The 25976-nt window shown below is 44.2% G+C and overlaps 7 non-coding genes and 1 pseudogene across 7 annotated transcripts; 5 read left to right on the forward strand and 3 right to left on the reverse strand.

Annotated features, from left to right (window-relative positions):
• The first annotated feature begins 996 nt into the window (after positions 1-996).
• Positions 997-1160, forward strand: LOC148633074 (U1 spliceosomal RNA). The gene has a single exon (XR_015934026.1). It is a non-coding gene; the product is annotated as a U1 spliceosomal RNA (small nuclear RNA).
• Positions 1161-1811: 651 nt separating this feature from the next.
• LOC148633075 (5S ribosomal RNA) lies at positions 1812-1930 on the reverse strand (annotated as a pseudogene).
• Positions 1931-3223: 1293 nt separating this feature from the next.
• LOC148633076 (U4 spliceosomal RNA) lies at positions 3224-3365 on the forward strand. The gene has a single exon (XR_015934039.1). It is a non-coding gene; the product is annotated as a U4 spliceosomal RNA (small nuclear RNA).
• Positions 3366-12468: 9103 nt separating this feature from the next.
• trnas-aga (transfer RNA serine (anticodon AGA)) lies at positions 12469-12550 on the forward strand. The gene has a single exon. It is a non-coding gene; the product is annotated as a tRNA-Ser (tRNA).
• Positions 12551-18796: 6246 nt separating this feature from the next.
• trnam-cau (transfer RNA methionine (anticodon CAU)) lies at positions 18797-18869 on the reverse strand. The gene has a single exon. It is a non-coding gene; the product is annotated as a tRNA-Met (tRNA).
• A 2354-nt stretch (positions 18870-21223) lies between these two features.
• On the forward strand, positions 21224-21295 carry trnae-uuc (transfer RNA glutamic acid (anticodon UUC)). Its single transcript has one exon. It is a non-coding gene; the product is annotated as a tRNA-Glu (tRNA).
• Positions 21296-21746: 451 nt separating this feature from the next.
• On the forward strand, positions 21747-21819 carry trnav-cac (transfer RNA valine (anticodon CAC)). The gene has a single exon. It is a non-coding gene; the product is annotated as a tRNA-Val (tRNA).
• Positions 21820-22453: 634 nt separating this feature from the next.
• On the reverse strand, positions 22454-22525 carry trnad-guc (transfer RNA aspartic acid (anticodon GUC)). Its single transcript has one exon. It is a non-coding gene; the product is annotated as a tRNA-Asp (tRNA).
• Positions 22526-25976: the final 3451 nt, after the last annotated feature.

Raw genomic sequence — 25976 nt, forward strand, 5'->3', positions numbered from 1 at the left:
CGGAGCTTTTCCGGGGTGGAATCTCCCATCCGGGTGCCGGCCAGGCTCACACCTGCTGGGCTGCCCCGGGGGTGAGCCCAGTCGAGAGTCGCAGGGCCAGATCTAGTCACCGGGGAGAAACGATACAAGTGAAGGATTGCTCGGCTCTCGGCACTTGAAAAGACCGACAAATGTCTCGTTCCCGCCGGAGCTGAATGTACCCGCATGTGTGGTGTCGTCTTCTTCCCCCGCCCCGCTGTGTTTGCTGTATTGTCTCTGAAGCCGGCCCCCCCGAGACGAGACGGGCTGTTCCTGTGCCCCAATTAACACTTTACAGGTGCCATTCCCCGGCATTGTGGCCATTGTCGGTGCTCACACGCGATAAGATAAGGCGGAGGAGAGCGGGGCATGCCCAGCGGCAGACATTCAAGGAGGGGGCAGTGCGAGGTGAGGTGAGGTGCGACACGCCGGAGCCCCGACGCAGCTAATGCGGAGCACTTGTTGGACTGGCATCGAAAGGACGTGTGCGCACGGAGCGAGCCTTCCCTGCGGCGGAGCGCGGGAACTTTCTCCCCCCCTCCCGCTGCAGGAGTTGTGTGCACTGCAGCGGTGCCGAGAGAAAAGCACAGAAGGCAGCAGGCTCTGGAGAGCAGGTAAGAGACGGAGCCTTGTGGGCAGGCGAGCAGGCCCGTTTTTTGGAAATTGCTGAAAAGGTTTGTTCGGTGTGTGGCAGGCGCACGTCGCGAGCTTGCGTGGCGATCTGCCGGTCTGGAGTTATGCAAATGAGGCCGAATTGCATCCCGGGACATGCTGCGAATGCGCAACGGCGACTGCAGATGTGTAGGAAACGGCGCGCTCGTTTTCTCGTTTTGCCCACACTTTTGAGTGTTAGTGTGGCGTGTGAGTGTGTGAAAGAGTGGGCCCAGCTGGAGGCGGTGGCGTGCGGGGCGAGGAGGTGGCCTAGGCTGCGCGATTTGTGCTGTGGGTGCGGGCCGCTTGCAGGGGCATGTTTAACTCATACTTACCTGGCAGGGGAAATACCTTGATCAAGAAGGAGGTTCACCCAGGGCGAGGCTCGGCCATTGCACTCCGGCTGTGTTGACCCCTGCGAATTCCCCAAATGTGGGAATCTCGACTGCATAATTTCTAGAAGTGGGGGACTGCGTTCGCGCTCTCCCCTGATGTGCTTGGTCCAAAATCAGATACGGGAGGGTTAGGACACCACGAGCTGCGTGGCTGCGGAAGGATCCCGGTTCGACAGGAGTGGACGCCGCTGCTGGTTCTCGCTGGCTTTTAGTTAGGGGTCCGGAGAAGCATCTCAAGCTAGTTCCACTACTCCTTCCGGACGTTCATTCCCTTTTCAAAGTCAGTCGTTTTGCTGTAGTCTGCGTTCTTTAGGCTGATTATCGAGGTTAGCCTTTATTTGGTCATGGGGGGCCTCGGTACTGTATGCTGAGTCTAAAGACAGTTTCACCCGTTTTCTGATTGCTCGGTTCTGTACCAGTGCAGACATGTCAAACAGTGAATGGCTGTACCTCTATTGTATCCGTGCTCAATGAATGAAATCGGTAACAAATGAATATATGTCTAGTTATACGAAAAACGAGTGGTTTATCGACTCATCTTCATTTGCAGATTTAGAGGCAGCTTCGATATTCGTTTTACAGACGGGTTTTTTTTTTTGAATATGGGTCACACACATGCCACAGCAACAAAACATCTCTAGAGATGAGGCTATAGATCACCTTTCCATCCTGCAGGTTTTCCTCCCAAAGCCTACGGCACCAACGGCGACCCCTGCTGGCCGGGAGAGCAACCTGGTCGGGAGAGCAACCTGAGCACACCTGGTATTCCCAGGCGGTCTCCCATCCAAGTACTAACCAGGCCCGACTCTGCTTAGCTTCCAAGATCAGACGAGATCGGGCATGTTCAGAGTGGTGTGGCCGTAAGCGAAAGCCCTGGCGCCTGACTCGCTACTTGAAGCTGTGTGTGGCGGGGGCTCCGTGCCCCCCGAGCGGGACTGAAGGATCGTTCGTGTGCAACTCTTTGGAAAGGAGCTGCTTTCCAAATCGCATTGCGTGCCTGGATGTTGGCGAATGCGCTCCCTTGTGTTGGCTCGTCCCGCACTGGAGGAGGACAAAGAATCTGCACGGAGGAGCACCAGGCAAGTCTTCAGTGCACAGCACTCTGGAAACATTTCGGGGCTGTCGCGTGTTTATTTCAGCACGTAAAGCGCACCGGTCCAACACTTCGGCCGGGCGCGCGGCGCCTCCGCCCTCTTGCTGCCCCTGCAGCTGCTTCACTTTTCCCTTTAGTTGCCATCGATTTTTTTGTAGTGCTATACATATACGATTGAGGTATCTTAGAGTTCTCCTTCGAAGACCCAGCACTCTCTTTTCTTTTCCCAGTGTTACTCATATCGGACTTTTTAAACCTAAAAAAAAATGGTTTTTTTTTTCTTTCAATTATAACTGAAGTTTAAACAACTAGTGTTAAGTCCTTATTTTTCTGTAGTCAAAAAAAGCAAAAATTAACATTCAGGTCATGAAAAACTCAAAAAAACTCCCCAACCACTAAACTTTACCTCCCACCTGAGCGCCATCTTGAACGCCCCTACCACCAGAGAATGCTCACGATTTCGGAAGCTGTCTCCGGGACGTGCTGATTCCACACATCCTGAATAAATCATGATATTGTTAGTTGCTGTAGCTAGACGTTCAAATGAGTTTCATGGCCAGATGGACTGTTTCCTCCAGCGGTATAATATTGCAGTGAGACAGCACGATGCCTGCAAGACTATGTCACGCTAAACGCCACAGATTGTGTTTGTCCGTTCGTGTCAGTCGTCCCGCAGCCACGGGAAGTGGGACACAAACATGCTGCAATGCTTTCAAGACGTTAGGATTTGTTTGTGCAACATCCAAGAGGAGTACTTGTGGCTTGAATGTGAACTGTACGTGCCCGCCCCCTTTCCTCTGTAGTGCATGAGTTCCTCCCGGCATGCCCTTCGTCATTGTTCTGTCATCTTGTATTTAAAGGGTTGTATTTCTGCTGCTGAAAATAAGCAACGGTTTTCTCACAACGCCCTTTGTTCCCAACGGAGCCCTTGTCTGTCATGAAATTCTTCAAAACCTCAAGCTAGAAGAAGAAGAAGACGACAAATATGAAGCGTTATAGCAACGACATGCCATGACACGATCGATAACGATTTCCATAGGATCCCCGCGGTTGCCTGGCAACCGTCAGCTTTGCGCAGTGGCAGTATCGTAGCCTGTGAGGGTTAGCCGAGGCGTGATTATTGCTAGTTGAAAACTTTTCCCAATACCCCGCTTCCGCCGGTTTGCAATACAATCGGCGAAAGCAATTTTTGACAGTCTCGTCAGAGACTGAGCAAGGTGTTTAAAGACAGATTTGGTCACGGTGATATCATGGTAGAAAGAAACGAACTTGTTACGTGTCAACAGAAACGCTCTTTCAGCTTTATGCAGAGAACAGCGTCTGTCGAGATTACTTTTGTGTCAGCGCGAAACGCCGTGTGCTTGTCAGTATGATTTCATATTGCTCGTAGCGGCGCCTGGCTTTTGTCTGTCAAACGTTAGGTTGCGCTTCTTCATGCTGCATCGTCGGCATGAGTGGAGCATTTTAAACGTCTGTACTTACTGCGCCCCATAAGAAATCGTTTGTCCCCATTCAAAAGAGATTGTGCGATGTCCTGCAGCGTTCGCAAAGCAAACCTTTGACAGTTTGAAAAGAGGAATTTATTCTGCTTCCTGTGCGTGCAGTAGTTACAAAGTTGAACGTCTTTACACGATCTGCTGCAGTTTTCAGTGGGTGGGCTTTGTCAAATGGCTTGGAAAAACGCACTGTGTTTCTGCTCGGGAAACATCATGAGCAGTGTCCTGCATGTTTTCTGTGTATAGCTGTCTTTTAACGCATACAGAATTCATTCGAAATCATTGATTTCTCCAATTAACAAGGGTCTCTTTTTGAACCTGCCAGAAGCATTCTTACAATGTAACAGATTTACTCCGGGGAAGGGCAGCATGACATTGAGAGTAGCTAAAGCTTTCAGCACCTTTATCTGACTGCATGTATGCAGACTCTGCTCAGAATCCCCTGTAAGATTCTCCTTCAATTCCGTTTTGCAGTGCTTTAGCTCTTTCAAAAGGCTTCGCTTTGCTAGTCACAATCCAAGGCTCATGACAGCATTTGAAAACATTCGTAACTGCGTTGGCCGGGAATCGAACCTGGGTTAACTGCTTTGAAGGCAGCTATGCGCAACACTGGCTCGCTCCAGAATAAATCTCACGTCGAGGGCATATTTTTTTCCATTTTACCGTGAGTCGGGCTCAGCTGCACAGAGGAGAGAGCAGAGCAATGAGGTCACGGGGACAGGGGAGTCACACGCTGGCGGTTTGAATACGCGGAAGATCACTGAGGGATCCACAGTATATGGACCCTCCGTGCGCCATCAGTCCGCACTCCGGACTCTGAATCCTGCCATCCGAGTTAAGATCTCGGCGGAACCTGAGGCGCAGTTCCTTCTTAAAACGTAATCTGGTGAGCATTTCTAGAATCGTACTTGTATAGATGCAGCCTTTAATGTGTTGCTAGGTTAAAATTGATGACTTCTTGTATTTCAGTAGGCAACTGCCCTCTTGATTTCGGATTTAATTTCTTTATTACAGGGGCGCTTTTATGAAGACAGAGTCATGTTCAGGTACTTTGCTTGATGGAGGAAGCTCATTTCGGACTCTGTGATCTGCTGACCTGGAAAGGTCTGCTATACTACTACAAGAGAGAAGTAGAGTCTGGAAGAAGGGACAATTTTATGATGCTTTGGAAGATAATGTTTTTTTTTTCTTATACTGAAAATGAAAGGTAGTTGTTTCTATATGGACTCAGTCTTTGGAATTTGTATATATATATTTCAGTGATCCCTCAGCCATTCCTTCTGTATTGTAATTCAATTTCTCTTTTAAAATTCCTTCCCCACTTCTAGGACCTGCAGTTGCTGAACTCCACAATGGCTTCTATTGGAAAGTCTGTGACTGAGACCAAGTGTTCACTTTTTTATGAAACCATTATTTATTTAGGAGCAATGAGCAATTCTTATATAAATGCAATAAAATCATTATGCTCAAACTATGAGAGAGAAAATTAAGGATAATTTAAGAAATCAGTCTTAGCTTGTTTCTATACACAGATGGTATTATTTATTTTCAAAGGAAACCCGCGAGGATTCCCCTGGTGTGCAAGATGTGCCTGAATACTCTTGATCAGCTTCCTGCTCACTTGAAGAGGGCGTGTATGAAGCACGCCACGGCAGAAAACATCAGGATGGCCTCTCAACAGGCGAGGGAGGACATGATGAATCACCTGAAGAACGGGGTCATCGTGGATTACCACAGAATAGAGATCGTGTCTGGTGAGGCAAACAGGATAGTGGTTGTAAGACTGCTAGAGTCCTTGGGCCTTTTTGTACATGGGAAGCCTGAAGACACATTGGCAAGGTGAGATATTTTTAATCTGTAAGGCTTCTGTAGTTTCTTTTTGAAATCATTGTTACAACATATTATGTAAAAGCATGTTGAAAAGAATCTACCTGCATTCCAGCGGCCCTGAGCAAGAGGCCGCAGTCCAGGAGGAAGAGATGCCAGAGGCTGCTCTAGAAACTGAAACTGAAGCGGATAAGGAAGGGGAAGATGTGAGCTCTGAAGAACTCTATCAGCAGTAAGACTTTTTATTTTTCAGATGTATCTATTTTTTACTAAAATTCTAATTTGTCTTATAGGTATAAAATGTTTAAACCGGTGTTTTATATCCTTACAGGCCCTGAGTAGTTAAAAAGTATCAGCAGGCCGGAAGAGAGTGGCCCAAGCTGGACTCTATAGAAAGCACTCCCTGGATGCTCCTCTCCTGATTGGATTCAAACAGTACCTTACCAAGGATCTGGGAGTGGCAAATTATTCTCAGGAGGTATTTATTTTTTAAAGGCATTTAAAATTAAGCAATGGTATCTTCATTGTAAATGTTTTTATTTCTTAGCTTAAAATTCACCCATGTGAAATGATGTCAGCCATAAACATCATGACTCTATATTTCCTACCTGAATCTATTCTACTTAAATTATTACATTATACACAATTTGAGTTCATTTTAAAAAGTAAAAGGTAATGAAAGGAATGCATTTTCATAAGAAAGATAATACCGATATGCATGTGATAATCTTCCTTATATCATGTAGTGCATCATTTGGACACTTTGTGGGCTTCAAATACAAAGAAAATCATGTTCTATGGTACAAGATAAATACAAAACTTAAGCTTTTATTTTAATTAGATTTCTTTATAAAGCATAAGCAATCATTTATTACATCGCTTCTTGAATTAAATCTTTTGACAAGAGGTAAGACTTCTGTTACATTTAAACCCATGTTTAGCTGTGTTTTTTAGATTTAACTGAACCAATTTCTGTGTGTGATAATGTCCTTGAATTCTGACAACATCACACTAAATTACATGATATAAAACAGCTAATGTTTCTAGAGATAAAGTTTCTGAGATGCTTCTAATTACTTTTTATTACCAGGGACAGTTTAATTCACCTTGTACAGTACTGTAAGACCAAGATGCTTTTTTTAAAAGTTATTTAACATTTTATAGAACTTTGTCTACTATGGCAACATGATGTGCTTGGTGAAACTTGGAAAAATACTGCTTGGCCACTTATCTTAAGGTAAAGATAGGATAAAAGTTTATCTTTTGCACCTACCTGACCCCCAGGGAAGGCCAATGCTTTCTAAGTTGATGGTTCCCTACAGTAGACTGTACTTTAATTTCAAAGGTAATGTATATTGACCCAAATCAGTTTTGGAATCCAATCTACTGACGAGATGGAGCACATCCTTTTTTCAGGATTTTAGCATCATACGTTTGGTATATTTAGTCCCTAATGCTGAAAGAAATGATCATAGAACATTTGGACACTTTGTGGGCTTGAAATACAAAGCAAATCATGTTCTATGGTACAAGATAAATACAAAACTTAAGCTTTTATTTTAATTAGATTTGTTTATAAAGCATAAGCAATCATTTATTACATTAATATATGTGAAAATAACATTTTAGCATCATACGTTTAGTATATTTAGTCCCTAATGCTGAAAGAAATGATCATAGAACATGACATCTAACCTTACCTGCGGTGTTTTTAATCCCTATTGCTCAATGCACAGTGAAAGCATTCCATACATGTGTCTGACAATGAGGAATGGGCCCCTGAGACAGTCATTTGCCTGTTTCACAAATGATCGTATTTTACTAGAGGTTCTGTTTGGGATTCAGATGTGCATTCGGACAGCAATCCCTTTCAAGAAATGATACGTTCTGGATGAGGTCAAAGGTGCTGGAACACTGTATCTAGGATGTGTTTGCAGAGACTGTGTGTCTCCTGCTTCAACGCAGTGATAAACAGATGTGCTCCTTTAATTTATTGGTACATGCCCAGGGCAGTAAGCAGTCTGAGGATTTATTTCCAGATGGCATAGAGCAGTGAAGCAGTGAAGTAGTGCAAAACACTGGATCATTATATTATTAGAATCTATTCTACTTAAATTATTACATTATACTCAATTTGAGTTCATTTTAAAAAGTAAAAGGTAATGAAAGGAATGCATTTTCATAAGAAAGATAATACCGATATGCATGTGATAATCTTCCTTATATCATGTAGTGCGTCATTTGGACACTTTGTGGGCTTGAAATACAAAGAAAATCATGTTCTATGGTACAAGATAAATACAAAACTTAAGCTTTTATTTTAATTAGATTTGTTTATAAAGCATAAGCAATCATTTATTACATTAATATATGTGAAAATAACATTTTAGCATCATATGTTTAGTATATTTAGTCCCTAATGCCGAAAGAAATGATCATTTGTTTAACATGCACGGGTCTGTCTCAAAGGATGCAGTACTCCTGAAGGGCCTCAAACCCTACATTTCGGATGCCTAGCTGTATCCCTCACATGTGGCACCTCAGAATGACTTCTAACCTTACCTGTGGTGTATTCAGTCCCTATTGCTCAATGCACGGTGTACATACTGCATACATGTGTCTTGAGAATGAGGAATGGGCCCCTGAGACAGTCATTTGCCTGTTTCATAAACAGGGACCTGGACCTAGACCTGGCCCGTACAGGGCTCAAACCCGCGACCTTGGCGTTATTAGCACCACGCTCTAACCAACTGAGCTAACCGGCCTCATGACAGTGCTCCTCTCTGTGCTGCAAAAAATCAAACTCAGGGAATTTCTTTTGTCCTCCTTTGAATAGAAAGCCGTGTAATCAGTGTACGGGCTTTCTCGTGCAGTTTCATGGTTCTTGTAACCCAAATCCTACACTGGCCTGAAGTGCCCCCCCATTTCACAGCATTTTTCAGCTGATTTAAAATGTACCTAAAGGAGAAGCATTATTGAAGACCATCAATTACCAAGAGCTTTTGTCAAAGGTTTTGGTGGTCATTTTGAATGACCACAGAGCGCTGTGACCTCGGTTTTATCCAAAAAGACAGCGCCCTTTTACAACACAGCATCTCCGTCACTATACTGGGGCATTGGGACCCGCACAGACCTCAGGGTGAGCGCCCCCCCGCCGGCACCATTAACACCGCTTCCAGCTGGAAGCTTTGTTTTTCCCTGTAGCTCACCCTCATCCGGATTCTGACCTGGCTCACACCTGCTTAGCTTCAGTGGGTTTTCAGTTGCGAGTTGCAAAAGTTGGGATGCAAGTGATGGAGCCGTTCGCTGCAAAAGCCACTGGCCAGGAATCGAAACCAAGCCTCCTGCGTGGCAGGCGAGAGTTCTAACAATGAACCACCAATGCTCAATGCCTGTACCTTCAAAAAAGACGCTTTTTTGGTGCTGTGTGCAAAAAGCGTCGACATCTACTTCCAGCTGCAAAATGCCATCCGCGGACGCTGTGAATTTATTTATTTAGACACCGCTCAGAATCCCCTGTAAGATTCTCCTTCAATTCCGTTTTGCAGTGCTTTAGCTCTTTCAAAAGGCTTCGCTTTGCTAGTCACAATCCAAGGCTTGTGACAGCATTTGAAAACACTTGCCACTGCGTTGGCCAGGAATCAAATCCGGGTCAACTGCTTGGAAGGTTGCTATGCTCACCACTATACCACCAACACATGCCCGGGGGAGCCCTCCAGGACACCACCAGAGAATGCTCACGATTTCAGAAGCTGTCTCCGGGACGTGCTGATTCCACACATCCTGAATAAATCATGTTATTGTTAGTTGCTGTAGCTAGACGTTCAAATGAGTTTCATGGCCAGATGGACTGTTTCCTCAAGTGGTATAGTATTGCAGTAAGACAGCACGATGCCTGCAAGACTATGTCACGCTAAACGCCACAGATTGTGTTTGTCCGTTCGTGTCAGTCGTCCTGCAGCCACGGGAAGTGGGACACAAACATGCTGCAATGCTTTCAAGACATTAGGATTTGTTTGTGCAACATCCGAGAAGAGTACTTGTGGCTTGAATGTGACTGAGCAAGGTGTTTAAAGACAGAGACTGAAAACTGTTAAAGGATGAGTCAAAGTAACGTCTAATCGGATTAGTTTCCTTAGAGCTGGTTCAGAGTTTGCTCAAGAGTTTACCTTTCACAGATGCGCAAAGAAGAATGTTGGGGGTGCACGCTTCAAGGCGCCTTACAGCTGTAGGGAGTGATTTCAGACGATTCGTGGCGTGTGCTCATTCCCATATACCGTACGCCCCGGGGTGCAGTGCTAGGATGACGTACAATACCGCTTGGGCACGTAACGGCGTTATATGCAAGTGCGGGACGTGAGGGTTTTGCGTTTGTTCGTTTTGTTTTGCTCTGCTTTGCTTTGTTTTGCTTTCCATCGCGTTGGTAAGAGCGTAAATAAAAAGGCGATTCCTGTGTCGACCACTAATGTAAGAGCTATTTCAAGTGCGCCGTGGTGCGGCTTTTCAAATGCTTAACAGGATGATTTTGCATGCACGCGTGCTTTCATGCAGTCGTGTGTGCAACCATGTCTGCTTACGTGCAAACGGGCGTGGTTTCATGTATGCAAAAAACTTTCCTGGGCTCTTCTGAAGCACATAAAATTATTTGGAGATATACATTTGTCTTATTTTCCTCTTAGGCTCTAGAATTGATAACTTTTTTTTCATTTTTGGCATTTTTCATCATTTTCCAGAAAGTGGTTGCAAGCCCAATATCATGCGAAGAAACTTCAGGATTCGGGGATCAGTCAATGGATTTTCTTCAAAGTTGGATTTTTGCACTCTGTGGACCAAGAGATGTTGTTCTATAATGTTTTTTTTTTTTTTCAAATTTAAAAATATCATTTTTTCATGGAGCTTTGAATGGGATGGATTCACCCTCCTTTAGCCAGGACAGAGCTCCAGGAGCCTGGGTAGGATTCTAGCTTTCTCCCCTTGCAGGCACCTGGCACAGAAGACAATATTTTTTTCCTTAAAATCTTTTTTTTTGTGTTCCTTGTTGTTCCAAACTTAATTTTAATCACTTTTAATTAGAGATTTTATTAAAAATAGTGCAATAAATGACTAATTTCACAAAAATTAATGTAATATAAAACGGATGTTTTCAACTTTATTGTAGTGTTTTAGAAACTAATATGTCTTCAAAAATGGTTGTTTTTCACTCCTATGAATGAAAACTGTTGTTATATGATGTTTTTTTTTTCAAATTTTAAATGATCATTTTTTCATGGAGCTTTGAAGGGGATGGATTCACCCTCCTTTAGCCAGGACAGAGCTCCAGGAGCCTGGGTAGGATTCTAGCTTTCTCCCCTTGCAGGCACCTGGCACAGAAGACATCATTTTTTTCCTTAAAATCTTTTTTTTTGTGTTCCTTGTTGCTCCAAACTTAATTCTATTCACTTTTAATTAGAGATTATATTAAAAATAGTGCAATAAATGACTAATTTCACTAAAAATACTAAAAGTAATATAAAACTGATGTTTTTAACTTTATTGTAGTGTTTTAGAAACTAAAATGTCTTCAAAAATGGTTATTTTTCACTCCTAGGAATGAAAGCTGATGAATGAATGAATGAATGATGATGAATGCATCGCTTGCGTCAGGCGTCGTACATGATCAATTTAAGGTAGTGGTTCTTAGACCGCTCCTTAAGAAGTCAAATTTGGATCCACAAGTTCTTAACAACTACAGGCCTGTCTCAAAGGTCCCATTTCAATCTAAAAGTCTTGAAAGAATAGTTGTTGCCCAACATCAAATGGATTCAAATAATATACTTGAGAAATTTCAGTCTGGTTTCTGAAACTGCATTAACAAGAGTCGTAAATTATATTCTCTTAGCTACTGATGCGGGGAATGCAACAGTGCTAGGTTGCAACAGTGCTAGGAATGCAAACTTTAGGTTGCGCTTCTTCATGCTGCATCATTGGCATGAGTGGAGCTTTTTAAACGTCTGTACTTACTGCGCCCCATAAGAAATCGTTTGTCCCTGTTCAAAAGAGATTGTGCGATGTCCTGCAGCGTTCGCAAAGCAAACCTTTGACAGTTTGAATAGAGGAATTTATTCTGCTTCCTGTGCGTGCAGTAGTTACAAACTTGAACGTCTTTACACGATCTCCTGCAGTTTTCAGTGGGCAGGCTTGGTCAGATGGCTTGGAAAAACGCACTGTGTTTCGGCTCGGGAAACATCATGAGCAGTGTCCTGCATGTTTTCTGTGTATAGCTGTCTTTTAACGCATACAGAATTCATTCGAAATCATTGATTTCTCCAATTAACAAGGATCCCTTAAATGATGAGTCAAAGTAACATCTAATCGGATTAGTTTCCTTAGAGCTGGTTCAGAGTTTGCTCAAGAGTTTACCTTTCACAGATGAGCAAAGAAGAATGTTGGGGGTGCACGCTTCAAGGCACCTTACAGCTGTAGGGAGTGATTCGAGACGATTCGTGGCGTGTGCTCGTTCCCATATACCATACGCACCGGCGTGCAGTGCTAGGATGACGTACAATACCGCTTGGGCACGTAACGGCGTTATATGCAAGTGCGGGACGTGAGGGTTTTCGTTTGTTCGTTTTGTTTTGCTCTGCTTTGCTTTGTTTTGCTTTCCATCGCGTTGGTAAGAGCGTAAATAAAAAGGCGATTCCTGCGTCTACCACTAATGTAAGAGCTATTTCAAGTGCGACGTGGTGCGGCTTTTCAAATGCTTGTGGGCATTTCTCTGTTGTTGATTCTTTTTTTGTGTGTAACAAAGTGGCATTTTCATGTCCGGACGGGGAGACTTTATCATTCCGACATGAAGCCACCCTTAAGTCCTCTGAGGCGTGTCTGTCTGCAAGGCTTGTATTTTGGAAATGTTTTTTTGAAACGGAGAACGACTTTGAAATAGGCTTCCGCCGGCGCCTCGCGATCCAGGTAAGATTGTAGCAAGAACGCAGCGGCTGTGGGGCTTGCTGTAGTCGTGGCCGAGTGGTTAAGGCGATGGACTAGAAATCCATTGGGGTCTCCCCGCGCAGGTTCGAATCCTGCCGACTACGTTGTCCGCCTCCAGTTGGTGTGTTCCGGCGCAAGCAAAGAAGCGCGCCTCTTTGTTGTTCCTGGTGGTTTTAAAACGCCCAATCGCTTGTACCCGCTGCCTTGAAATAAATTCTTCAGCATCCGCGAATGGCATTTTGCAGCTGGAAGCATATGTCGACGCTTTTTGCACAGAGCACCAAAAAAGCGTCTTTTTTGAAGGCCCAGACACTGAGCATTGGTGTTTCAGTGGTAGAATTCTTGCCTGCCACGCGGGAGGCTTGGGTTTGATTCCCGGCCAATGCAGTGGCTTTTGCAGCGAGCGGCTCCATCACTTGCATCCCCTTGCAACTCGCAACTGAAAACCCACTGAAGCTAAGCAGGTGTGAGCCAGGTCAGTACCCGGATGAGGGTAAGCTACAGGGAAAAACAAAGCTTCCAGCTGGAAGCGGTGTTAATGGTGCCGGCGGGGGGGCGCTCACCCTGAGGTCTGTGCGGGTCCCAATGTCCCAGCATAGTGACGGAGACGCTGTGTTGTAAAAGGGCGCTGTCTTTCGGATGAGATGTAAAACCGAGGTCATAGTGCTCTGTGGTCATTAAAAATGACCACCAAAAGCTCTTGGTAATTGATGGTCTTCAATAATGCTTCTCCTTTAGGTACATTTTAAATCAGCTGAAAAATGCTGTGAAATGGGGGGACACTTCAGGCCAGTGTAGGATTTGGGTTACAAGAACCATGAAACTGCACGAGAAAGCCCGTACACTGAATTACACGGCTTTCTATTCAAAGGAGGGCAAAAGAAATTCCCTGAGTTCGATTTTTTGCAGCACAGAGAGGACCACCGTTGTGAGGCCAGTTAGCTCAGTTGGTTAGAGCGTGGTGCTAATAACGCCAAGGTCATGGGTTCAATCCCCGTACGGGCTATGTTCTTTTCTCCTCTCTTACCAAAGCTGTTAGGTTCCTTTCTGTGGTGAGATGGGTTGTCATGCAATGCTGCCACATAGTGCCGACAGACAAGAGTGTTGCGGGAGAAGAGAAAAGTGTTTGAAGATTTAAGAGTGTCTTAGGTGGAGTCAAAATCAAGTGTCACAAATGCAAGTGGGAGGATTTCCAATGTTTAATATGGTAAAAATAAGCAGAAGTTATCTGCCGGTCATGGCACAGTCTGCCATGCTTTTGTCAGATACTGTAAAGTGGTGTCGAACTGGAGCCTCACCATTTGCATATGTGAGGCTCCAGTTATACATCGAGTGTCACATTAAATGACAAAAATGAAGAGAGTTAAAGCAGCTGGAGAGGTTTTCTTACAACTTTTGAGCTGACACAGTTTTGGAAAATGTTTCCTTCACGCTGCACTGTACAACATAGGCAGCCAAGAGTCTCCAAAACAAAACAGAATTGACAGATAGGAGAAAATTCCCACTCGTCCTGAAGTTCCCAAAATCCAGCACTGAGCGTAAACAAAGTGTCGAAGTAGCGTGGGAATGCTAACCCTAACCCTAGCTGGAGTTTGAGCAATCCAGCACTGAGCGTAAAAAGATGAGTCAAAGTAACGTCTAATCGGATTAGTTTCCTTAGAGCTGGTTCAGAGTTTGCTCAAGAGTTTACCCAGTGGGCATTGATTCGTCGAATATACGTATATTCACGGCGAAAATACGGCTATACGTATATATACGTCGCCTCGACGTATAATCAACGTCGAATTGCAACCGTAAAATCGACGACATTAATAAACGCATATATAACGTCGAAAACACATCTAACACAGTGCCTGAGGCTTTTTACTGTATGTATCGTGTGTGCCGCAACTAGGAGTATACGGCACTCTGCACAGTGTACGAAGTAAATTATTTTCGCAGTAATTAATTTACACGTGTATAATAAATATAGTAAATATAATAAATTAATTACTGCGAAAATAATTTTCTTCGTAAATCCTGCAATCCAGATGATTGGGGTATTGGTGCATGGCTACAGTCTGTGCTAGGAACATGGAGAGGGTCTCTGGTTCAATACATATTTGTGGGTCTGGTATTATTCGTTATGATCATATCGTTAATATCCTGTTTGAAAAACATGTGGACTAAAGCTGCTGCTTCTGTGCTAATTGTACGCCCTGAAGGGATCATGAAGGTCAAAAAATGATTTCATGGGAAAGGTTCTCTTATCTAGTGGCAGAACCTGATGGGTAGAACAATATAGCTTTAAGGGGGGTTACCCTTGGGAGTGATTCCCCTAGATGCAAATGATTATTGTGGTTTGTTTGTTCATAATAAGATGTTTTGCAGGAACGGAACAAAGAGAAATTTTACAACTTCAGCTAGAATTGTTCTACAAAACGTCACAGCTGAGGCAGGGGAACAATGTGTAGATTTTTCTAAGAGTTATTACCCAGTTGTTGACCAATCTGTTGACCAATGTTGACCAAAAAAGCCTAGGATTATGCTGGGCTCCAGCCCACAGGGATTTACCTGTGCTGTAAGAACTAATGAGTGAATAAGGAGACTGGATTCTGGTGAAAGACTTCAGGAAAAAGAAATGGTGTTCACTCAGGTGGAGGGGGCTGTACCAGGTGCTGCTGACCACTGCCACTGCTGTGAAGGTCACAGAAATGGTGCCCTGGATTCATGCTTCCCACTGTAAAAAGGTCACAAACGAACTGAACAAAGCGCAGGAGTGATGTCTCCACAAGGACAGATGGGGATAACCTGCTTGGGACTGATGTGCACAGCCTTTTTCCTTTTTATGTAGAAGCCTGTCACCACCCCAAAAGAGGAAGAATCTAAACACGAAGCCTCTTTGTATACAAACTGGCTGAATGAAACTGATAATGAGGGGGATATGAGTAATTTGTGGTATAAATTTATAAATCATACTGTAAAGTTAAAGAAATTTAATGCATCTTGTTATATATGTGCTTTAATGCCTCATTCTACAGCCTCACCCATGCGACTTTTTATGAAATGTACTCTTTTATTAATATCATGTTAGAAGGCTTAGACGCTATCAAACAAGAATTAAGGGGAGTTAGATTAATGGCACTTCAGAACAGGTTCGTGCTGGACCTTCAAAATGCAGCATCTGGAGGAGTCTATGCTTTAGTAGGAGACTCCTGTTGTACATATATTCCAGCTAATGACTATGATTACGGAAATCTTACACTCGCTATTCAGCATTTAAAAGAACTAAAAGACAAGGTGAATAAAGAGAGAGGCATAAAAGATACACCGGCTTTTCTCTCCTGGTTAGAATCACTGTTTGGGCCAGGGGGAATGTTTTTCTTTTAAGTTACTAACACCGATTATAGGGGCTGTGATACTTGTCTTCCTGTTTTTATGTTGCTGTATGACATGTATTATTCCAATGCTTCGAAATATGGAAATATGGTACCTAGGGGGATAAACTGTTCATCCTTCCAGTCTGGAGAATTGGCAGCTGTCTGACGTCAGTAAGTGATCCTTAAAAAATTAATAGTTCCATGACAGTGTGCATCACCAGAAAATCAATTTCAATGCATTAAAACTCTTGTTATCCTTCTGATCATTGAAGTGTCATTGCCCCAGCACTGTATACTCTTACTTTTGACGCCTGTCTGAAGTTGGATCCATTTCTAAGAATGGTGACTCACATATCCTCATGCTCAACTTTGGCTCAACCACACAAACTATGAAGTTAATCATCTGCTTTTGCTCCAAGATTTATGTTACTAGGCTCTCTCCTGGGGATCCTCGTGTTCAAACTTTGCCCTTATTGTGGATGATCCATGACAGAATTCAGGGAATTCAGAATTCTGATACCTCAGCTCAGATTCTGACTGGGCAGACTGTCATTGCCTGGTGTGAATGTGTGCATATCTGTTTTTGTGCATGTTCTGTGGCCTGTTGTACAGTACATCACAAATGAAAGGGAAATGGAAAACTAAAATAAGACTCAAGTGTTTTATCTTTCATTAACAGTGTTTCATTAGTATCTGTGCTAGATCCTGTCATCCACTGCTTACCACGACAGGCTCTAGCACAGGATAGCAGCTAATACATTTAACAATCTCACTGCACAATGTTGTATATTCAAGGGCTGATCTTCTGTACTTTTTCTTTCACTTTTCATTTCCTAGAAACTCAGTCCTGCCAGGAATAATCTGAGAACAAAATCAATCTGAGTGAAAATCTAAGCAGAGGAAGATTGTTTTACAGAGTTAACAAGGTCTAATTCAAGGTCATCAGCACTAACAACATTCTCTCTGGAGACAGGCGATAAGAAAATTGAAAGTGTGTATTGTTACATAACAGCAGAGACTATGAGTTATGCTATCATGAGAGTGGTGATGGATTTTTTTCATTGCTTAGTTTTGCAGGTTCTGTACATTTGAACATTCAAAGTGACTAAAGTAAAGGAGTTTTCCCTTTTTACCACATAATTCCCAAAGATCAACACTAATAGAAAGCCTAATTCCAGCCAAGATTCAATTACTGTCTCTCAGGCATCCCAGCAGTGGATTTCATGACTTCAGACAGCCATCTTTATCAGTGGAGAACTCAATGCTCTGAGGTTTACTGGCAGAGTCTCACACTGGGTAATATGTTGGTAAATAATGTCCTATGGAATTCTACTATTGATAAATTCTACTATGGAACTGCGATGTGTCCTGAAAAAATCTTCTATGATAGTGGTACAGTCCATCACACCCCACCTACAGCCTTTAAAAGAGAAAAAAATATTCTGATATTATGGTGGAAAAAGAGCCCTGGAATCTTTGTAGAAGGACCAAAGACGGAAAGAACGGGCAGTGTAACCATGGCGAAGAGAAGGGAAATATTGGAGAGAGCTTTTTTCATACACTTTTTATCATTGTTTTTCCAGCCCAACAATGATCAACAAATATGGGCAGGCGTCCTGTGCCAAATCCAATCTACCTTTCTTCCAAGCATACAGGAATGTCAGTGAATTAAATATTGACATATGAAAATACCCAAAAATATGCAATCACACATATGCAGTTTGAGCAAACATAAGACAATACCCAAGTACCACAAACTACCAGGCATCATTAGCAGTTCAGGTGGGGAGCTGTGTCAGCATGCGTAGGCTGCAAAGGAACAAGTAATAGGTCTATTCCATGCTTAAAAGAGAAGAAAGAAAACACAACATTTCAGCCGTGGAGCCCTCACACCTGAAGAAGGCTCCACGGCCGAAACGTTGTGTTTTCTTTCTTCTCTTTTCATCTAGTGTCATTAGCCAGTTCCTGTCAAAATAAAATAGAAATGGATAACATTCTAGAGAGAGTTTGAAATACCAAGGTACAATTTAAACCATATTTCTTCCACTACAACCACAATATTTTGGAGAGATCGCTGAGCCTAACTGTTCTGGCATGCCCGTTAGCCTCCGTCCTGCTTCAGCAATGAATGCAACGGGGCACATTCTGAGGGAGATGCGGTCAATCAGGTTGCAGGAAAACCACGCTATGCTTTTTTTTGAGATCCTGAAAAGGACAGAGGGGCCATGTATATGTGTGCAGCTGGATATGTAATTGCAGGTGGCGTAGCAAATTCTGCTGAAGCCCCACTGCCTGGTGTGGACGGTAGCTGTGCATGTTGCAGCAGAATTGTGCATGTGAGATCAAGGGGGCATGTCATGTGTTTGAGCACTTCACTCCCTTCCGGAAGCACGTGATTCCCTGAGTCCAAAAAATTTGTAAGTTCTTTGGATGACCTGTGGACCGATCTTTCACGATGAAGAATTCCTTAAGAAGAATAGATCTCGGCCCACCATCCCAATGCCTCCATCTCAAAACAGCAACCTCCCACTGCCCTTAGTCTGCAAGGCAGTCCTTTCAAGTGCGATGATGACGCCGGGACCTTCGTTGCCTATTGTACGAGCTGAACTTTTGTGCTCATCAATTCAACGCTCTTTCCATCAACTCATCTTGTCTTTTGACGCTTCGTGTTTTGTGCTCCTTTGACTATCGGCATATCGGGTGACTGCAAACACTGAAGTTCTTGCTTACGGAGTGTGGAATAGTGTTTTCAAGTGATCGCTGTTCTGTCATGTTGACGCCGAGTGAATCTTTCTTTGGCAACATGGGCAGGCTGACAGCAGCGCGAGCGAAAGTAATGGCAAATTTCTTGACTTATTTCTGAATGTGAATGTTCTTTAGAAAAGGGATGCGGCGTTGCTTCTCCCCCGTGTAAAGGTCACGCATTCCAGACGTGGTTATGAGCGAACAGTTGCCGCAAGTGTTTGAAAAGAGCAAGAGAGGAAGCAGCCCTGCCCCGTGTGAGGATCAAACTCAGGACCTTCAGATGATGAGACTGACGCGCTACCAACTACGCCAACGAGGCCAGCTGCAGTACACAGCCGGAAAGTTTGCCTCATGGATTTCAGTCGCCCGTTCCCTAATCTTTAGACGCCCTCTGCTGGATGTTGCATTTGCCTTTTGATCTCACCGATACTTTTTTGGTCTGTTTCTGTTGCGAGTCTGTTTTTCAGATCTCACCTAGCACAAGTCTCTCTGGCTGAAGTGGCCTCTCTGCTTCAGCATCGTGCCCTCACTCAGCCATTAAAAACGTCACTCGGACTTCTGACATGCTGACATGAAATGTCAAGAGAGAGTGGCGGAGACGCTTAAGGCAGAGAGAAGATGAAGAGGGGGCGTGGCTGCGAAATGATTGACAGCTGCATGACGCTCTCCATGCAAGGCGTGACCACAGGCTAAAGGACACCTTTCGGCACATCAAGCTCTAAGCACACACCTGGAGGACGTGGGAAATGATCCCGCTACCTCTCGCATGCAAAGCGAGCGCTGTACCATGCAAGCTAACCCCCCTCGCTGGGGCTCATGCCTCGGTGTCGCCTAGTGCCGCTTGTTCCCCTCTTACCGGGTGCAGTTCACTGCCCTTCGTCTGCAAGGCAGTCGTGTAATTGCGGCTTTCTTGACTTATTGATGAAGGTCTGACTGGACGAGCGAATGACGCCTCTCCCCCGTCCTCAAGCTCGCTGACAGAATAAAATGGAAAGTGCTGCCGTGGCTCATTGGTTTAGGGGTATGATTCTCACTTAGGGTGTGGGAGGTCCTGGGTTCAACTTGCGAATGAGCCCTTGTGTGTTCTTTTTGTCCTCGTCCACAAGACTGGGAACTGATATCCACATCACCTTGCAGCATCTGCTTATGGCAAACGATGGAATGTGACTAATGACTGAACGAGCCTGGTGAATACTCATCACGTGGCACAATGAGAGCGTGCAGTCAGCTGTCCAAGGCAGCAACCTCATTGCTCGTTCAAAAGAACACGTACTGAAAACTCATCACCACTATGTCGTAAATGAGCACCGCGATCGCTTGTTGTCATGCGTCCTTACTTGGGAAATGCAGAAGCAAAAACTGCCCTCTCTCAGTCACCGAAACGTGTGCGGCTCGCCTTGCACTCTCTGCGCCTCGCATATTTATGGAGCTGTCTGCTCTTCTTTCTGTTGAAGTACGCAAGTTACGTGGCGTACTGCAGACTATGATGTGCTCAATGACAGCTTTCAAGATTTGAAAACTATGAGCTTGATGGCTCAAGTCGAACGAATGTGGTTGTTACGCAATTGATGATCAAACGCACGTATTCTAACGATTCGTGAGAGTATGTTCTAAAGGTCCCTGGCTCGATCCCGGGTTTCGGCATTTTGTTTCATCGCGCCCTTTGTTCCTATCTCCAGCGCCCTCTGCCTAAAGTGACGCGTCCCTTTCTCAGCCCGAAACGCAAGCGAGACACCAGCAGCAGTCCCTACAGGTTTCCGTAGTGTAGCGGCTATCACGTTCGCCTAACACGCGAAAGGTCCCCGGTTCGAGACTGGGTGCAAACAGCCTCTTCTTGCACGCTCCTGCACTTCACAGAGGTCTTGAACCACCAGTCATTTGTTCCCAATGTATTTCCGGTGCCTTCATGCACTCTTGTACCAAACGCACGTTTTTTCTGTACCTGGAGCCGATCATTTGCAATTGGGCTATCCCTACAGACCAAGACGAGCTCTGTCGGCTCAAAAGCAGCGCAACACCTGCGAGAACAACAGAAAGATTAGTACCCAGCGGGGGCCTCTTAGTGAGCCCAAGATCTAATCAAGAATCGACTCCAGAAACAGGGCTTGGCGCATTGTTCCATACTCCGACCACTCTTGGTGTAAACAGGTCCCTCCTGGTCTCTGCATGAAATGCACTTTCCTGCGTTTGCTTTGGTGTAACTGGCTTCCCATGCATGGGCGAATGTGAAGAAGATCCTTAGTAAGTCATTGAAGAAACCCGAGAAGAGGTCGGAGTGGCCTCTGTCGTTCATCAACGATCCAGTCAGGCAGTACTCCTCTGTAAAGCGCTGTTCGTTCACATCGATTGGCTTTTTTTTGCCTTCATTCATGCAAGTAGTAAAAGCAGACGCCCCTATTCTGCCGTGACCCGGATTTGAACCAGGGTTGTTGTGGCCACAACGCAAAGTACTGACCACTATACGATCACGGCGAGTTACCGATACACACGTGGCAGGGCGGAAAAGGCTGTGCTCTCTTCGTGTGACATGATTCGGGAAAGTCCTGACGTTGCATTTCAACTGAGCCCCAGTATACATCGACCCTTCGGCACTCTGAGTGACAACTCTCTTGCGTGTTTTCTCATATTTATGTAGTTTGCTTGCATGATGCCCGGAACAGCAGGGTTGTGCACTCCCATATGGTCTAGCGGTTAGGATTCCTGGTTTTCACCCAGGCGGCCCGGGTTCGACTCCCGGTATGGGAACGTGTCAATTTTGCCTCCTGCTTTCCAAAAGATCAGCACTGTGTACGAAGGAGCCACATTAAAACTACTCAACGTGCAAAACGTGCGAGAAGAGGGGGCGCTTGTTTCCAGCCGAAACTTCTCGCGTGTGAGACGAGCTGACCATCGCTGCAGGAGGTGGGAGGGTCACTCTGGTAGACAGGGCTGACCTTCGGCAATAGGATTTATACTCTCCAAGATGATATTTGCACTTTCTGGAGAGGCGATTTTCTCCACTTCAGTAGCCCGATTTCGTCGATTGCGTGGAGAGGGCTGTAGAATGTGGCGCCGTCTTTCCTGCTCCGTCCATGACAGGCGTGCTGGTCTCTGGAGAGAGAGCACGGTCCATCAGCGCACCCCAATAAAGGCACTGGAAGCAGCTGAATCGCATTGGCGAAGCTCAGCGCTGGGCCGCTGGGCACATCTGACCACAGTTTCCGTAGTGTAGTGGTTATCACGTTCGCCTCACACGCGAAAGGTCCCCGGATCGAAACCGGGCGGAAACAGACCAGACTTCTTCTGTCGCCACGCACAAAAGGGGATTGGGGATTCACCTAGCGCTGTGATCGAACAGACCCACTCACCTCTTAGTGTGGCGGGATCTGCACAGTGCATGTCGCAGCGCATCCTGCTTTCACTTCAATGCGCGTCCTGATGTACCCCGGTCTCCCGCGTGACAGGTGGGGACAGGTGACAGGTCCACGTGACAGGTCCTATACTAACGAGGAAGACATCACTCTCTCCGACCCCCGGCATCGTGTCCCGACCCACCGTGCTGGAAGCCGACTCGTGCTGTGATTCCTTTACGGAGCAGAAATGACAACCGAGGAGCCGAGAGATCATTTCAGCATTTCGCGTCTGAACGGAAAACACAAACGACCAACTCGGAATGATTTGCCTTTGACGCTTATCAAAGCGTTCTTTGTGCATCGAACAGACCCACTCACCTCTTAGTGTGGCGGGATCTGCACAGTGCATGTCGCAGCGCTCCCTGCTTTCACTTCAATGTGTTTCCTGATGTCGAGTCTTGTGCCGTGCGGAGGCTCTGAAAGCGAGAGCAATGAAAAGGTGCACGACGCTGTGTTAGAAAACAGAGAAGTGAAAGGCAGTCCTTTCTCTAAGGAGGTAAAAGAAAAGCTACTCCCCGTCGGGGAATCGAACCCCGGTCTCCCGCGTGACAGGCGGGGATACTTGCCACTATACTAACGAGGAAGACATCACACGCTCCGACCCCCGGCATCGTGTCCCGACCCAGCGTGCTGGAAGGCGACGCGTGCTGTGATTCCTTTACGGAGCAGAAATGACAACCGAGGAGCCGAGAGATCATTTCAGCATTTCGCGTCTGAACGGAAAACACAAACGACCAACTCGGAATGACTTGCCTTTGACGCTTATATACCTCTTAGTGTGGCGGGATCTGCACAGTGCATGTCGCAGCGCTCCCTGCTTTCACTTCAATGTGCTTCCTGATGTCGAGTCGTGTGCCGTGCGGAGGCTCTGAAAGCGAGAGCAATGAAAAGGTGCACGACACTGTGAAATAAACATTAATAAACGCATATATAACGTCGAAAACACATCTAACACTAGGAGTATACAGCACTCTGCACAGTGTACGAAGTAAATTATTTTCGCAGTAATTAATTATATTTACTATATTTATTATACACGTGTAAATTAATTACTGCGAAAATAATTTACTTCGTACACTGTGCAGAGTGCCGTATACTCCTAGTGTTAGATGTGTTTTCGACGTTATATATGCATTTATTAATGTCGTCGATTTTACGGTTGCAATTCGACGTTGATTATACGTCGAGGCGACGTATATATACGTATAGCCGTATTTTCGCCGTGAATATACGTATATTCGACGAATCAATGCCCACAGCTTGGCATACAAGGGTTTTGCGGAGGGGTCTTGCCACCTGCCTGAAAAAAAAACAGTAAAATGTTTGAGTGCCTATAGAGTTTCTATTTTTATTTTCTTGAGAAAAGTTGATACCATTTCCTGGAAACCCCGTCCCCCATCAGTGCGCGGTGCCCGGGGAAAAATCTGTAGGGGGGCGTCTGAAATTCTGAGCGGGGGTGATATTTCGGTTGAAACGGAGCTGTACGGTGCAGCTACCCAAATGAAATCTCGCAGCTATGCCATTAATTAGTGCTTTATGATAGAAGATATCGACTAGCAATCTGGTATTTGCGATGAAGTTCAGTTTCACATTTTTCGTCACTCTCACTGGAGAGTATTGCCTGGAGCGAAAAGTACCATAAGCGTTCATTTTTGCAGCTACATGGACGTTCTGAATCGTTAAGAAAAAATGTTGTAAAACCAACAGAAAGCACAGACTGCTATAACTAGTCCTAGTTATATAACGATTTTAAGTATAATGATAAACTACTGCAAGGAATCGGTCCACCTGAGCAAACAGGATCGTAATGTTGACACTCAATAACGACACTGATATGTGCAGTTCCTGGACGGATAGCCCTCCTGCCCATCAAACAGACTGAGTGACTGTTCCTGTCATTTAGTGTTGTCTGACCATTGACAAAGTACAACTATTTTTTTAGGGCGCAAATTAAGTTAGGTAAATCTTTTTGCCCAAAACTGAAGGGGCAACATTCCCCCCTCCCCCCGTGATGCCAGGCCTGTCCCCATCCTATTCCATAATGTCATTATATATAATACCATACAACAGTGACCGATCCTTACTAACTACATGCGTTAAAATTGCACATCAGCTCATAGCAGGGGGCACATAGCCGCGATGTATTATCAATGTTATATTTCAACCATAATATCGACAACATTAATAAACGCATACGTTGAGAAAATATCGAACCCAGCATATTTTCCGGTTATATACCACAATGCATTGCTAGTATTCGTTGGTCACAATTTTGGACACATTTTTCAAACGTAGAAGTATATCCGCAAATATCTCAGCAATCCTCTTTTGACGAGTAAGTATGAACAATAATAATACTATCTGAATACATACAGATCTTTCTTAATATTATTTTGATTAAAATAGTACGTGAATAAGCAAAAAATGGCACATAAAATAGTGTGAATGGGGAAGATGACACAAAATCGTTTTGCCGTTTCTCTATTCTTATTCTATGTTGTACTTTCAAACTTTGGGTACTCTTTAATTAGGACAGACTTTATTGCTCAACTGCTATGATGCAAGCCAAATTTCATACATTTATTTCAGTTTTGAGCTTAGTAAACCGTTCACTTTTTAGATTATACTAAAGAAGATATTAATCATCATTTATTTGGGAAGTAATATTATATCATTTTCTCCTAGCTGCGGTGCTGAAGTCCCACCCTACATCAACAGAAAAAGAAATAAAGGAGCATGCAATGTGTTACTTGAAGAATGCATATGAAAGACAGGGGGCCAGGAGATCTGGACACTGAAAATAATAGGTTTTTGGTTCTAACTGTTAGGACAATTAGACAGGGTTTGCAAATAGTGGAAAAAAATCATCTTAACTTCCATTGTAATATTTTTTTTTCTTGGAAATATAGAAGTTGTACATTTTAAAATGTATATTTGAATCAAAATGTGGTTTTGAGTTAGTGTGTTAATGTAATTAGTTTTGTGTTTGTCATTACTATACTGTATATTGCCATGTTACCAGAATTTGTAGCTGAAGTTTAAGACTAGTTGTGTTTTTTTATGATTATTGCCCATATGTTGATTGTTGATTGATTGTATACAATGTATAATTTGAAATACATATGTTTCAGGTGTGAATGTGTATTTTCAGAATACATTTCTAAATCTAATCATTGGCTTGGTTTACTTGTTTCTACACCTATAAAATCTATCTTTGATGTATAATAGACCTCTACCCATATACGTATAATAGACCTCTGAAGTTATACGTATAATAGACCTCTAACCATATACGTATAATAGACCTCTAAAGTTATACGTATAATAGACCTCTAACCATATACGTATAATAGACCTCTAAAGTTATCCGGAACTCCAACCATATATGTATAATAGTCCTCTAAATTTATCCGTATAATAGAACTCCAACCATTTATGTATAATGAACGTCTAAACATAGACGTATAATTGACGTATAACTTTAGACGTATATTAGAATTTCATTCTAGACGAATTGTAGACCACATTTAGACGTATAAGGTATGCGTTTAATAGACTTATATTATACGTCTTTTGCCCACTGGGTGGGCTCCAGATGCACATGGAAGCAATCAAGTGTTTCATCCGAGCTGTTTCAAAGACTGCCCAAGAGCTTTCCTTTCACAGAGGCGCAACGATTAATGATGGGGGTGCACCCTTCAATGCGCCTTACGACTCTAGGGAGTGATTGAGACGATTCGTAGCGTGTGCTCATTTCTCTCTATTCCCCGTGTTGCAGTGGTAGGATGACGTAAATTACTGCTTCGACACGTAACGGCATTATAATCACGTGCAGGAGCTGAGGGCTTTAGTTTTGTTTCGTTTTCCATGACGTTCGTAAGCGCGCAAATCAAAGGCAAGTCCTGCGTCTAACACGAACGTAAATGCTTTTGAAAGTGCAGTGTGGTGCAGCTTGTAAAATCCTTGTCCACATTTGTGGTTTGTTGATGTTTGTTCTGTCTGCCAAAGTTGCATTTTGACATCCGGACGGGGGG

Source organism: Lepisosteus platostomus, unplaced genomic scaffold, assembly GCF_059453375.1.
Source record: "Lepisosteus platostomus isolate fLepPlt1 unplaced genomic scaffold, fLepPlt1.hap1 Scaffold_48_H1, whole genome shotgun sequence".
Taxonomy (NCBI): domain Eukaryota; kingdom Metazoa; phylum Chordata; class Actinopteri; order Semionotiformes; family Lepisosteidae; genus Lepisosteus; species Lepisosteus platostomus.